The sequence below is a fragment of the Musca autumnalis genome, unplaced genomic scaffold (assembly GCF_047663935.1).
Source record: "Musca autumnalis isolate F117 unplaced genomic scaffold, ASM4766393v1 scaffold_5, whole genome shotgun sequence".
Taxonomy (NCBI): domain Eukaryota; kingdom Metazoa; phylum Arthropoda; class Insecta; order Diptera; family Muscidae; genus Musca; species Musca autumnalis.
The window spans coordinates 33,627,252-33,641,861 of record NW_027412088.1 but is presented as its reverse complement, the minus strand read 5'-3'; positions in this window follow the sequence as shown (position 1 = coordinate 33,641,861).

Genomic DNA, 14,610 nt, shown 5'->3' with positions numbered 1-14,610 from the left:
TATATCAGGAATATTGTCAATTATTTCATATTCCATTTCAGAAAAAAAGGATAATTTTTTTTCGCGCTACATCAACGATTTTTGATATATACGTTAAGAAAAAAATTCCCACAACGAATCTGGTCGCGAGCCAATTTTTGGTTGTTGCGGACAAAAGTTATGGCGCTTTTATTTCGCTTTCTAAGAAAGAAAATATTATAAAAACGCTAATTATTTTAATGAGCACAATTGTTACAAAAAAGCTCTCTCGAAGTGACATCAACGAGTAGATTGCATAATAGCTGCAAAATGTTACACAGAATTCGCGGAATGTACATAAAATTGATAAATTATTGAATATAAGTCAACATTTTTCAAAACGAAGGCCCATTTAGTGGTCATAAAATTACATAAAAAATTTTTGTGGATCAAAACTTCACGGCGAATCAAATGAGACTACAATCATACAGATTGGTGTTATAGTTTCGATGTTACAGCCAAAATAAGCACATATTTTGGTAAAAAAAAATAATTTTTTGTTTAAAAAAATATTTTTTCACATGCATTATGTAGTAGAAAATATTGTAAAAGTCTATAGGAATACTTCCTTCATTTTGCTTGAATCTCCCAATAAAATAGACGGATTTTGCTTTATTGACATTCGTATTAAAGCTTTCCCGTTAGGGAAGGTAATTGGGTTGAAGAGGATATATCTCGAAGCTTCTGAAATGGAAATAGAGGTCAAATAACCCATTTTAATTTATATGGATTTTAAAATACGTGTAAATCGCGTAATTATCAAAATCATTTTGTCCGCATGTGATTTTCATGTACAGCAAGACCATATCTTTTAATCTGTAAATATTTTTCGAAATTTAATTTGGAAGCTAAGATGTAGCATCGGCTGCATCTTAGCACTAAAAAACCTATCAAATATCGCTAATTTGCGCAAAGTGCATACAATTTTTGTCCGCATCCGATTTCAGTGTCCACCATGTAAATATACATCAATATATATCTATTTGAAGGCCATCTATCAAGAACCGTGAATGTAGCATCACACACTATTTTTTGGGATAAAATGAATGTATGTAGCTTCCATATCAGTGAAATTTTCAAATTTCTGTTTCCGCTAAAACGAAGATGCTGCACTAGTTTTTTCATTGCAGTGGAAACGATCCGCAGAAAACGCGATAAAATGCGCGATATTTTCAAAAACAATTTTAGGTGATTTTTCTACTTTGGAATTTCTCGTAACTCGCGTTTTATAAGATGGATTTTCACGGGGAATGATTTATTAGATCCGAAACGCAAAAAACCAAAATGTGCAATGGAGTACGAGGTATTCCAATGACAATTGCAAAAATTAGGCCCGAAAAATATGATTTTTAGAAAAATGTTCGCACAAAATTTCCGCATTTGAATGCAGATTTCTATGAAGATGTGCAGACTACATTCACAATATACGTATCAAATAACTCAGAATCGCAAGTACTACAATCCTATATATGATTTTTTGAAAAACCTGTTTGCGGAATGAAATTAGAAGAAAATTTCAAAAAACACTGTAATTCTGGCTTCAAAATGTCAGCATCATTTAATGGTAGAAGCAGTTCAAATTTTGAAAAGTAATACATTAGTGAGATGAACTTAGCACAGCATATTTTCATTGTTACCATTCGGAGTTTCGTTGCAGCATTGTTGTGAAATGTTTTTTTTAGTTCGCAAGAATCACAGGGTAAACGCAAAGCAATGGTGAAGGACAGTGGTAACTACATTGGTAAGAGGATATATATATATATATATATATATATATATATATATATATATATATATATATATATATATAACGCAAAGCAATGGTGAAGGACAGTGGTAACTACATTGGTAAGAGGATATATATATATATATATATATATATATATATATATATATATATATATCCTCTTACCAATGTAGTTACCACTGTCCTTCACCATTGCTTTGCGTTTACCCTGTGATTCTTGCGAACTAAATAAAACATTTCACAACAATGCTGCAACGAAACTCCGAATGGTAACAATGAAAATATGCTGTGCTAAGTTCCGCCCATTATTTCCTGCAAATAGCCAACCAACCGAAATTTGAAATTTATGTGACCCACATAATAGAAATTTACAGCAAAGATTTTCTGTACCATTTAATAAGAATGTAGTAACAAGGCAAATTTATAGTCATGCAAATCATTGAATATGGACACCAGCATGTTGTTAGTGTGCGGGTGCGTATGATTGTTGTCGTAACGTACGCGACAAGAGGCTTCACCGATGACATCTAGATTTTTCTAGTATGATTCTGTAATCACTTAAAGAAATAATTAAAGTTTTTGTTATGGTAGCAACTTAAATATGTTCGTTCGGATATCTCTTTCAAGTATCCCGTTCCTTTGTGCACAGATTCAAAAATTCTGCAACTTGGACTAGTTGCGTCCATAAAGAATCAGGAGAGAGGTGAGTGGATTAAGCTGGACAGTTAAACAAATGCAGCATGTCGTGCGGTCACAATTCACATGGCAGGCAGACATGTGTGGGATATCATGCTGTCAATTCAGCCCCAATATGAATAGAGGAGGTTGCATCATCCGCATTTTAGCTGAGCTTAAACCGCTCGCATTTGTCTTGGTAGCTGGCGTTTTTCTGCAGTGATGAATGGAGAATGGTCTGCGAGTACGGTATTCACAACGTACCATTGTTCTGCCTGTGCAAGTACATCAATGCGAATGCTATTTACGCCTGCATGATAGATGCGTTGATCTAGAGGTTGACGCTTGTACCTTTATACTTCTTTCTCTAGGTCATAAATAGCTCTCCTGACGTGCCAGGATGCCTATCCTGAATATTGTACTGTGGTACTATATCGACCACATCTTGTTGTGCTCATGCACAGGTAAAATTTTCGCCTACTCATGAAGGTAGTCCACGACAGTCATGAGGAGGTACCCTGCTACGGTTTAAATATTCTTCCACGGAGTAGCGCTAATATCTGTATGCTACACGGGCGCCACAGACCAGCTTATTACTTTATAAGATTTCAACAAGGTTTCTTTTATGCCGACCAACTACTTGAGAACCTTGTGCCTACTTCTGATCTTGTAGCAAATAGCTGTGATTTACACGGAGGACTTAAGCATGATATCGAACACCAATATCTTGGGGTAGATGGTGGTCGGAATCAGGACACCATTGTTCAAGGGGAGCCTCATTTCAACTGTAAATGGGGTGAACAGTGTGACAGTGGATTTAGCGATGTATATTTTTATATACCAAAGATGGAAGAACTGTACTAAGTCCGCTATACATATGTATATAATATGTATTCTATTTCGGGGTGCTTTATTAATTGTCGGTTAAAATAACACGCAAACCTTTTCAGAACTGCCACGGTCAAGCCGTTGAAAGTAACAGCCTTTCTATCATCCTTCTTTCCCGGATTTCGCTCTATCCTCTTTCAATGTAGCATTGCTTCGTCGGCGATGAATCCGACGCCAATATCGTATAGACATCCGCATATATTATGATCTCTTTGCCGTATGGATGGTGTGGAATTTTAGAGAGGTAGGGGATAAATAGTTCCGCATATATTTCTCCGCCTTGGGAAACTCCCTATATTTTTTGACTTATTATTTCTGAATTCCACAAACGATTGGCGTCCTGACTGACGACACAAATTCGTGGTTTCAAACACAACTGCAGTAAAGTATTAGCTGTGTCCTTGAACAGCTTGCATTGAGGATACGTCAACAGCCACCATGATCGACCTGTTCTGGTTCAATCCTCGATTGTTATGTGTTCATATGGCGTGTCTGTCGGTGTGGTGAGGTGCATTTGCCGAAATCCATGCTGACTGTGGGCAACTGGGCGACTGCTTCTCATTATGGGGAGAAGTAAACATAGGGTTAAAATCGATTCAAAATTGTTGTTGTCAACATAAGCGCAGGCATGCTCAATCTTTAATATTTCGACCACAAACGTGCTAACTTTGACAACGGTACGTCGTCAAATTTGGAACCCGTAGGCAATATCTCGTTCAAATTGACAACGGCGTTCTCATTCTTCTCTTCTTCTAGAAGACGGAAGGTCTTCTTGTAGAAGGCCAAAAAGTGTTCTTATAGAAGGCCAAATTGTCTTCTTATAGAAGACCGAAAGGTCTTCTTATAGAAACTGTTCTTATAGAAGAACGAATAGTCTTTTTACAGAAGATCCAAAAGGTCTTCTTAAGAAGGCTGAAAGGTCTTCTTATAGAAACTATTCTTATAAAAGAACGAATAGACTTTTTATACGAGACCAAAAGGTCTTCCTTTAGAAGACCGAAAGGTCTTCTTATAGAAACTCTTTTTATAGAAGAACGAGTAGTCGTTTTACAGAAGACCGAAAGGTCTTCTTATAGAAGGCCGAAAGGTCTTCTTGTAGAAGGCCGGAAAGTCTTCTTATAGAAGGCCGAAAGGTCTTCTTATAGAAGGCCGGAAGGTATTCTTATAGAAGACCGAAAGGTCTTCTTATAGAAGGCCGAAAAGTTTTCTTATAGAAGACCAAACGTGCTTCTTATAGAAGACCGAACAGTCTTCTTACAGAAGACCGAACAATCCTCTTCTTGAAGACGAAAGGACTTCTTATAGAAGGCTGAAAGGTTTTCTTATAGAAGATCAAAGTTCTTGTTATAAAAGACGGAAAGGTCATCTTACAGAAGACCGAACAGACTTCTTACAGAAGACCGAACAATCTTCTTCTTAAAGACGAAAGGTCTTCTTATAGAAGAACGAAAGGTTTTCTTATAGAAGACCAAACGTTCTTCTTATAGAATCCTGAAAGATCTTCTTATAGAAGACAGAGAATCCTTCTTATAGAATACCGAAAGGTCTCCTTATAGAATACCGAAAGGTCTTCTTATAGTAGCCCGAAAGGTCTTCTTACAGAAGACCGAAATGTCTTCTTATAGAAGACCGAAATGTCTTCTTATAGAGGACTGAAAGGTCTTCTTATAGAAGAGCGAAAGGTCTACTTATACAAGAGCAAAAGGTCTTCTTATGAAGAGCGAATGGTCTTCTTATAAAAGAGCGAAATGTCTTCTTATAGAAGACCGAAATGTCTTGTTATAGGAGACTGAAATGTCTTCTTATAGAAGATCAACAGGCCTTCATATAGAAGACCGAAAGGTTTTCTTATACAGGACCAAAAGATCTTCTTATAGAAGCCCGAAAGGTCTTCTTATGGAAGGACGAAAGGTCTTCTTATAGAAGGCCGAAAGGTCTTCTTATAGGAGACCGAAAAGTCTTCTTATAGAAACCCTTCTTATAGAATAACCAATAGTCTTTTTATAGAAGACCAAAAGGTCTTCTTATACAGGAAAGGTTTAGAAGGCCGAAAGGTCTTCCTATAGAAACCCTTCTTATAGAAAAACGAATAGTCTTTTTATAGAAGTCCAAAAGGTCTTCTTATAGAAGAAAGGTCTTCTTATAGAAACCCTTCTTATAGCAGAACGAATAGTCTTATTACAGAAGACAGAACAGTCTTCTTCCTGAAGACGAAAGGCCTCCTTTAAAAGGCCGAAAGGTTTTCTTATTGAAGTCCAAAAGTTCTTCTTATAGAAGACCGAAAGATTCTTCTTATAGAACACCGAAATGTCTTCTTATATAGAAGGACGAAAGGTCTTCTCACAGAAGACAGAAAATCCGAAGGTCTTCTTATAGAAGACCGAAAGGTCTTCTTATAGCAATTCTTCTTATAGAAAACCGAACAGTCTTCTTCTTGAAGACGAAAGGCCTTCTTACAAAAGGCCGAAAGGATTTCTTATAGACGTCCTTTCAAAAGTTCTTCTTATAGAAGACCGAAAGGTCTACTTATAGAAGAACGAACAGTCTTCTTCTTGAAGACAAAAGGCCCTCTTATAAAAGGCCGAAAGGTTTTCTTATAGACGTCCAAAAGTTCTGCTTATAGAAGCCCGAAAGGTCTTCTTATAGAAGGCCGAAAGGTCTTCTTATAGAAGACCGAAAAGTCTTCTTATAGAAGACCGAAAAGTCTTCTTATAGAAGGCCGAAAAGTCTACTTATAGAAGGCCGAACGGTCTTCTTCTAGAATACCGAAATGTCTTTTTACAGAAGGTCGAAAGGTCTTCTTATAGAATACCGAAATGTCTTCTTATAGAAGCCCGAAAGGTCTTCTTATAGAATACCGAAATGTCTTCTTATGGAAGCCCGAAAGGTATTCTTATAGAATACCGAAAGGTCTTCTTATGGAAGACCGGAAGGTCTTCTTATAGAAGGCCGAGATGTCTTCTTATAGAAGGCCGAAAGGTCTTCTTATGGAAGGATGAAAGGTCTTCTTATAGAAATTCTTCTTGTAGAAGACCGAAAGGTCTTCTTATAGAAGACCGAAAGGTCTTCTTATAGAAGACCGAAAAGTCTTCTTATAGAAGACCGAAAGGTCTTCTGATAGAAGACCAAAAGGTCTTCTGATAGAAGACCAAAAGGTCTTCTTATAGAAGAACGAAAGGTCTCCTTATAGAAGGCCGAGCGGTCTTCTTATAGAAGAACGAAAGGTTTTCTTATAGAAGACCGAACAATCTTCTTATACAAGACGAAAGGTCTTCTTATACAAGACCGATAGGTCTTCTCATAGAAGAAAGGTCTTCTTATAGAATAGCGAAAAGTCTTCTTCTGGAAGACCGAAATGTCTTCTTATAGAAAACCGAACAGTCTTCTTATAGAAGACTGAACAGTCTTCTTATAGAACACTGATAGGCCTTTTTATAGATGACCGAAAGGTCTTCTTATAGAAGACCGAAAAGTCTTCTTATAGAAGACCGAAAGGTCTTCTGATAGAAGACCAAAAGGTCTTCTTATAGAAGAACGAAAGGTCTCCTTATAGAAGACCGAGCGGTCTTCTTATAGAAGAACGAAAGGTTTTCTTATAGAAGACCGAACAATCTTCTTATACAAGACGAAAGGTCTTCTTATACAAGACCGATAGGTCTTCTCATAGAAGAAAGGTCTTCTTATAGAATAGCGAAAAGTCTTCTTCTGGAAGACCGAAATGTCTTCTTATAGAAAACCGAACAGTCTTCTTATAGAAGACTGAACAGTCTTCTTATAGAACACTGATAGGCCTTTTTATAGAAGAACGAAAGGTCTTCTTATAGAAGACCGAACAATCTTCTTATTCAAGACGAAATGTCTTCTTATAGAAGACCGATAGGTCTTCTCATAGAAGAAAGGTCTTCTTATAGAAGACCTAAAGGTCTTCTTATAGAATAGCGAAAAGTCTTCTTATAGAAGACCGAAATGTATTCTTGTAGAAAACCGAACGGTCTTCTTATAGAAGACCGAACAATCTTCCTATACAGCACGAAAGGTCTTCTTATAGAACACCGAAAGGTCTTCTTATAGAAGAACGAAAGGTATTTTATAGAAGAGCGAATGATCTTTTTATAGAAGACCAGAAGATATTTTTATAGAAGACCGAAAGGTCTTCTTATAGAGGACTGAAAGGTCTTCTTATAGAAGAGCGAAAGGTTTTCTTATAGAAGAGCGAAAGGTTTTCTTATAGAAGAGCGAAAGGTCTTCTTATAGAAGAGCGAATGGTCTCCTTATAGAGGACCGAAAGATCTTCTTATAGAAGACCGAAAAGTCTTCTTATAGAAGCCCGAAAGGTCTTCTTATAGAAGAAAAAAAGGTCTTCTTATAGAAGAACGAATAGTCTTCTTAAAGAAGACCGAAATGTCTTTTTAAAGATGGCCGAAAAAGTCTTCTTATAGAAAATCGATTAGTCTTCTTATAGAAGACAAAATAGCCTTCTTATAGGAAACTTATAGAAGACCGAATAGTCATCTTATAGAAGGGCGAATAGTCCTCTTATAGAACACCAAAAGGCCTTCTTATAGAAGGACGAATATCCCTCTTATTGAAGACCAATAGGTCTTCTTATGGAAGATCAGAAGTATTTCTTATAGAAGACCAAAAGGTCTTCTTATAGAACACCAAGATGTCTTCTTATGGAAGACCCAGAAGGACATCGGAAAGTCTTACTATAGATGACCAGAAAGTTCAGAAGTAAATCTTCTTACAGAAGTCCGGAAGTCCGAAGACCAGAAAAAGTCTTCTTATAAAACATCAGAATGTATTTTGTAGGCGACCCGGAAGTCTTCTTATAGAAGGCCAAAATGTCTTCTAATAGAAAATCGAATTGTCCTCTTACAGAGCACGATAATTTGTTCATATATGTAGATGACCAAATATTGTCGAAGTATTTAATTTTTCCTCTATCCGTAACTTTTAAACATTATTCAGAGCTTCCGCATTTTTTCCAGGTATGCTTGGTGTTTTATTTTATTCGCATTGTCTAACAAACAACACCCCTTCCCACCCTCCACCTATAACACCGTTACCTATACAATATTTAAGCCATACAATTATGTCGACATTATAAACCAAAATAACAACACAAAGAAACATTTTCACATCACACAAAAGTAAAATTCTTGTCCAGCCGGAAATACAACAGGAAAAAACGAGAACCAAGCCTCTTCCCTACCCACACCAAGCATAGCAAGAAACAAAACAATGATGTGGCATGTTTAAGGATTAGTAACCATAAATCTAATTTATGGCTATTGAATGGAGAGAAGGTTAAACGGCCAAACGTAGTTACTTAGCCAAGTGAGGATACTTTGTGAGCAACCAACACTCCCCACAGTCAGCAGCAGAGTACAAGATAAGCACAACGAAGACATAAGTGGAAAAACTTTGTGTGTGTGTGCGTGTAAGAGTGCTGACATTGTTACATTCCTTTATGAAGGCTGGCTAAACAATGCTGGTTGCGTAAATATTCCAATATTCTCTTCCGGCGGGGTTCAAAGGCCAGAATATTTCCCAATATTTTATTATGCCACCAGCAATAAGCAGACCCTTGTGATATGATAAGCAAACAATGGGGCAACCGAAAAGTGTTGACGAGCATGTGAAACACCCAAAACCATAGACATTTTTTGGGAATATCTTTCCATGCCAACACAATACCGTCCCTCGACATTTGGCCCACAAAAATATTAAACGAAGTATTTTGGTGTTTTTTGTTGTCTAGACTTCCTCCCTGCCACCCTGCAAAGTGGATTTGTTTCACATTTTTCTCTAACGGAAGTGCAATCATTTCTCCTGTCTGTTGGCTTCCTGTTTGGTGGTTTTGTTTCCTGTTTCTTTTTTCGGTTTCTGTTTCTTCATTCGATATCAAGAAATATGGCAATGCTTATCGTCGATAAATCTACAACAGAAGACTGGATAGAAGATACCAAATAACTTACAAATGTTCCGTTTGCTGCTTCTTCTACTTCTACTTCTAGTTTTTTTGTATTCCATGATAAATTATTATTGTTTTTGCTTCAACACTTTAGCTGATATTCAATAAGGAAATAAACAATTGGCAGAGGGTTGCTTGCCTGGATATGGTTATGGATTACCGTATTATGGCTAAATCAATTTTCATTTCAATGGACTGACTGACTATTCATTCGTTTGCCTATTTTGGTCTTTTATTGAAATCAATTTTTCAAAAAGGAGTGCTTCGAGTCTTTTGTTTCCTTCAATTAGAGAGAAGAAAATAAATGCAAAATTTATATCCCATAAATCAGGATGCGTAGATACTCCTTACAAGTGATTTACGGCGAAATTCGAGATAGAAAACAATTAAAAGCCAGTAAAGAAATTAATAAAACTAGAACGAGGATACAGTTAAGCAAAGCCCCTTTTCAACAGGAAAACATGGCGACAAAGACGTTATTTTATAAGAAAACCTTCTGGTCTTCTATTTGAAGACCCACAAACAAGACAAACATGTTTTCTATAAAGGACGTGGTCGTCCGTAAAAAGACCTTCCTGTCTTCTATTGTAAGACATGGTGGTCTTGGTCTCATACAAGAAGACCGTGTGATTCTCTATAAGAGTGAAGACCTTCTGGTCCTCTAGATCGTCTTGTTTTTTATAGGGAGACCTCCTGATTTTATATGGGAAGACCTTCCAGTTTTCTGTGGGAAGAACTTCTAGTCTTATACGGGGAACATTTTTGACTTCTATGAGAAGGCCTTCTATGGTAAGAACTTCTGGTCCTCTATGGAAAGGTCTTCCTGTCTTCTATGGAAAGAGCGTTTTGTCTTTTATGGGGAGACCTTCTGGGATACTTTTAGATCTTCTATGGGAAGACCTTATAGTTGTCTATGAGAAAACCTCTTGGCCTTCTTTGGTAAGACCTTCTGATCTTCTATGCGAAGACCTTCTGGTCTTCTATAAGAAAACTTTCTGGTCTTCTATGGAAAGCTCTTTTGGTTTTCTATGGGAAGATCTTCTTGTCTTCTATGGGAAGACCTTCTACTCTTCTATGGAAGGCCTTTCTGATCCTCAATGTAGAGAATGGTCTCCTATGGAAAAACCTTTTTGTCTTTTATGGAAAGACATCCGGGTCTTCTATGAAAAGATCTTCTTGTCTTCAATGCGGAGACCTTCTGAACTTCTATGGAAAGATCTCCTGGACTTCTATGGTCTTCTATGGAAATACCTCCTGGTCATCTATGGAAAGACCTTCTGGCCTTCTATGGGAAGACATTCTGGTATTATATGGGAAGACTTTCTGGTCTTCTATAAAAAATACTTCATAGTCTTCTATGGGAACATCCCCTGGTATTCTATGTGGAGACTTTCTGGTCTTCTATGAAAATACCTCCTGCTCTTCTACGGGGAGACCATCGGGTCTTCTATGGGGAGAAATTCTGGTCTTCCATAAGAAAACATTCTGGCCTTCTATGGAAAGACCTCCTGGTTTTCTATGGAAAGAAATTCTTATCTTCTATGAGAATAACCTTCTGGTCTTCAATGGGGAGACCTTCTGGTCTTATATTGAAAGACGTACTGGTCTTTTTTGGAAGACCTTTTGCTCTTCTATAGGAAAATGTTCTGGTCTTCTATGAGAAGACATTTTGTTTTCTATGGGAAGACCTTCCGGTCTTCTATGGGAAGATCTTCCGGTCTTCTATGGGAAGACCTTCTGGTCTTCTATAAGAAGATTTTCTGGTCTTCTATAAGAAGATTTTCTGGTCTTTTATGAGAAGACCTTCTGGTCTTTTATGGGAAGACTTTCTGGTATTCTATAAGAAGACCTTCTGGTCTTCTATCGGAAGACCTTCCTGTCTTCTTTGGGAAGACCTTCTGGTCTTCTTTAAGAACACCTTCTGTTCTTCTATGAGAAGACCTTCTGGTCTTCTATGGGAAGACCTTCTGGTCTTCTATGGGAAGATCTTCCGGTCGTCTAGGGGAGGGCCATCCGGTCTTCTATGGAAAGACCTTCTTGTCTTCTATAAGAAGATTTTCTGGTCTTTTATGGGAAGACCTTCTGGTCTTTTATGGGAAGACTTTCTGGTCTTCTATGAGAAGGTCTTCTGGTCTTCTATGGAAGATCATCTGGTCTTTTACGGGAAGACTTTCAGGTCTTCTATAAGAAGACTTTCTGGTCTTCTATGTGAAGGCCTTCTTGTCTTCTATTGGAAGACCTTCCGGACGTCTATGGGAAGACCTTCCGGTCTTCTATAGGAAGACCATCTGGTCTTCTACGGGAAAACCTTCTGGTCTTCTATGGAAGGCCTTCGGGTCATCTATAGGAAGACCTTCCTATACCTTCCTTCCTTTCCGGTCAACTATGGGAAGACCTTCCGATCTTCTATGGGAAGACCTTCCGATCTTCTATGGGAAGAACTTCCGGTCTTCTATGGGAAGAACTTCTGGTCTTCTATGGGAAGACCTCCGGTCCTCTATGGAAAGACCTTCTGGTCTTCTATGGGAAGACCTCCGGTCCTCTACGGAAAGACCTTCCGGTCTTCTATGGGAAGACCTTCTTGTCTTCTATGGGAAGATCATCTGGTCTTTTATGGGAAGAATTTCTGGTCTTCTATGAGAAGACCTTCTGGTATTCTATGGGAAGATCTTCTGGTCTTCTATAGTCTTTTACGGGAAGACTTTCTGGTCTTCTATAAGAAGACTTTCTGGTCTTCTATGAGAAGGCCTTCTTGTCTTCTATTGGAAGACCTTCGGGTCCTCTATAGGAAGACCTTCCGGTCTTCTATAGGAAGACCATCTGGTCTTCTACGGGAAGACCTTCTGGTCTTCTATAGAAAGACCTTCTGGTCTTCTATGGGAGGACCTTCGGGTCATCTATAGGAAGACCTTCCGGTCTTCTATAGGAAGACCTTCCGGTCATCTATGGGAAGACCTTCCCATCTTCTATGGGAAGACCTTCCCATCTTCTATGGGAAGACCTTCCCATCTTCTATGGGAAGACCTTCTGGTCTTCTACGGGAAGACCTCCCGTCCTCTATGGAAAGACCTTCTGGTCTTCTATGGGAAGACCTCCGGTCCTCTATGGAAAGACCTTCCGGTCTTCTATGGAAAGACCTTCTTGTCTTCTATAAGATGATTTTCTGGTCTTTTATGGGAAGACTTTCTGGTCTTCTATGAGAAGATCTTCTGGTCTTCTATGGGAAGACCTTCCGGTACTCTATGGGAAGACCTTCCGGTGTTCTATAGGAAGATAATCTGGACTTTTACGGGAAGACTTTTTGTTCTTCTATACGAAGACTTTCTGGTCTTCTATGAGAAGGCCTTCTTGTCTTCTATTGGAAGACCTTCCGGTCGTCTATGGGAAGACCTCCAGTCCTCTATGGTAAGCCCTTCCGGTCTTCTATGGGAAGACTTTCTTGTCTTCTATAAGAAGATTTTCTGGTCTTTTATGGGAAGACCTTCTGGTCTTTTATGGGAAGACTTTCTGGTCTTCTATGGGAAGATCTTCTGGTCTTCTATAGGAAGATTTTCTGGTCTTTGATGAGAAGACCATCTGGTATTCTATGGGAAGACCTTCCGGTCCTCTATGGGAAGACCTTCCTGTCCTCTATGGGAAGACCTTCTGGTCTTCTATGGGAAGACCTTCCGGTCTTCTATGGGAAGACCTTCTGGTCTTCTATGGGAAGACCTTCGGGTCATCTATAGGAAGACCTTCCGGTCTTCTATAGGAAGACTTTCTGGTCTTCTATGAGAAGGCCTTCTTGTCTTCTATTAGAAGACCTTCCGGTCGTCTATTGGAAGACCTTCCGGTCTTCTATAGGAAGACCATCTGGTCTTCTACGGGAAGACCTTCTGGTCTTCTATAGGAATACCTTCTGGTCTTCTATGGGAAGACCTTCGGGTCATCTATAGGAAGACCTTCCGGTCTTCTATAGGAAGACTTTCCGGTCATCTATGGGAAGACCTTCCGATCTTCTATGGGAAGACCTTCCGGTCTTCTATGGGAAGACTTTCTGGTCTTCTATGGGAAGACCTCCGGTCCTCTATGGAAAGACCTTCCGGTCTTCTATGGGAAGACTTTCTGGTCTTCTATGGGAAGACCTACGGTCCTCTATGGAAAGACCTTCCGGTCTTCTATGGGAAGACCTTCTGGTCTTCTATGGGAAGACCTTCTGGTCTTCTATGAGAAGATCTTCTGGTCTTTTATGGGAAGAATTTCTGGTCTTCTATGGGAAGATCTTCTGGTCTTCTATAGGAAGATTTTCTGGTCTTTGATGAGAAGACCATCTGGTATTCTATGGGAAGACCTTCCGGTCCTCTATGGGAAGACCTTCCGGTCCTCTATGGGAAGACCTTCCTGTCCTCTATGGGAAGACCTTCTGGTCTTCTATGGGAAGACCTTCCGGTCTTCTATGGGAAGACCTTCTGGTCTTCTATGGGAAGACCTTCCGGACTTCTATAGGAAGACCATCTGGTCTTCTATGGGAAGACCTTCCAGTTCTCTATGGGAAGACCTTCCGGACTTCTATAGGAAGACCATCTGGTCTTCTATGGGAAGATTTTCTGGTCTTCTATGAGAAGGCCATCTGGTATTCTATGGGAAGACCTTCTGGTCCTCTATGGGAAGACCTTCTGGTCTTTTATGGGAAAACCTTCTGGTCTTCTTTAAGAAGTCCTTCTGGTCTTTTATGGGAGGACCTTCTGGTCTTTTATGGGAAGATCTTCTTCTATAAGAAGACCATTTGGTCTTTTATGGGAGGACCTTCTGGTCTTTTATGGGAAGACTTTCTGTTCTTCTATGAGAAGACCTTCTGGTCTTCTATGAGAAGGCCATCTGGTATTCTATGGGAAGACCTTCTGGTCCTCTATGGGAAGACCTTCCGGTCTTCAATAGGAAGACCATCTTGTCTTCTACGGGAAGACCTTCTGGTCTTCTATGGGAAGACCTTCCTGTCCTCTATGGGAAGACCTTCCTGTCCTCTATGGGAAGACCTTCCGGACTTCTATAGGAAGACCATCTGGTCTTCTATGGGTAGATTTTCTGGTCTTCTATGAGAAGACCTTCTGGTCTTCTATTAGAAGTCCTTCTGGTCTTCGATGGGAGGACCTTCTGCTCTTTTATGGGAAGATCTTCTTCTATAAGAAGACCATCTGGTCTTCTATGGGAGGACCTTCTGGTCTTTTATGGGAAGACCTTACGGTCTTCTATGGGAAGACATTGCGGTCTTCTGTGGTAAGACCATCTGGTCTTCTATAAAAAGACCTTCCGGTCCTCTGTGGGA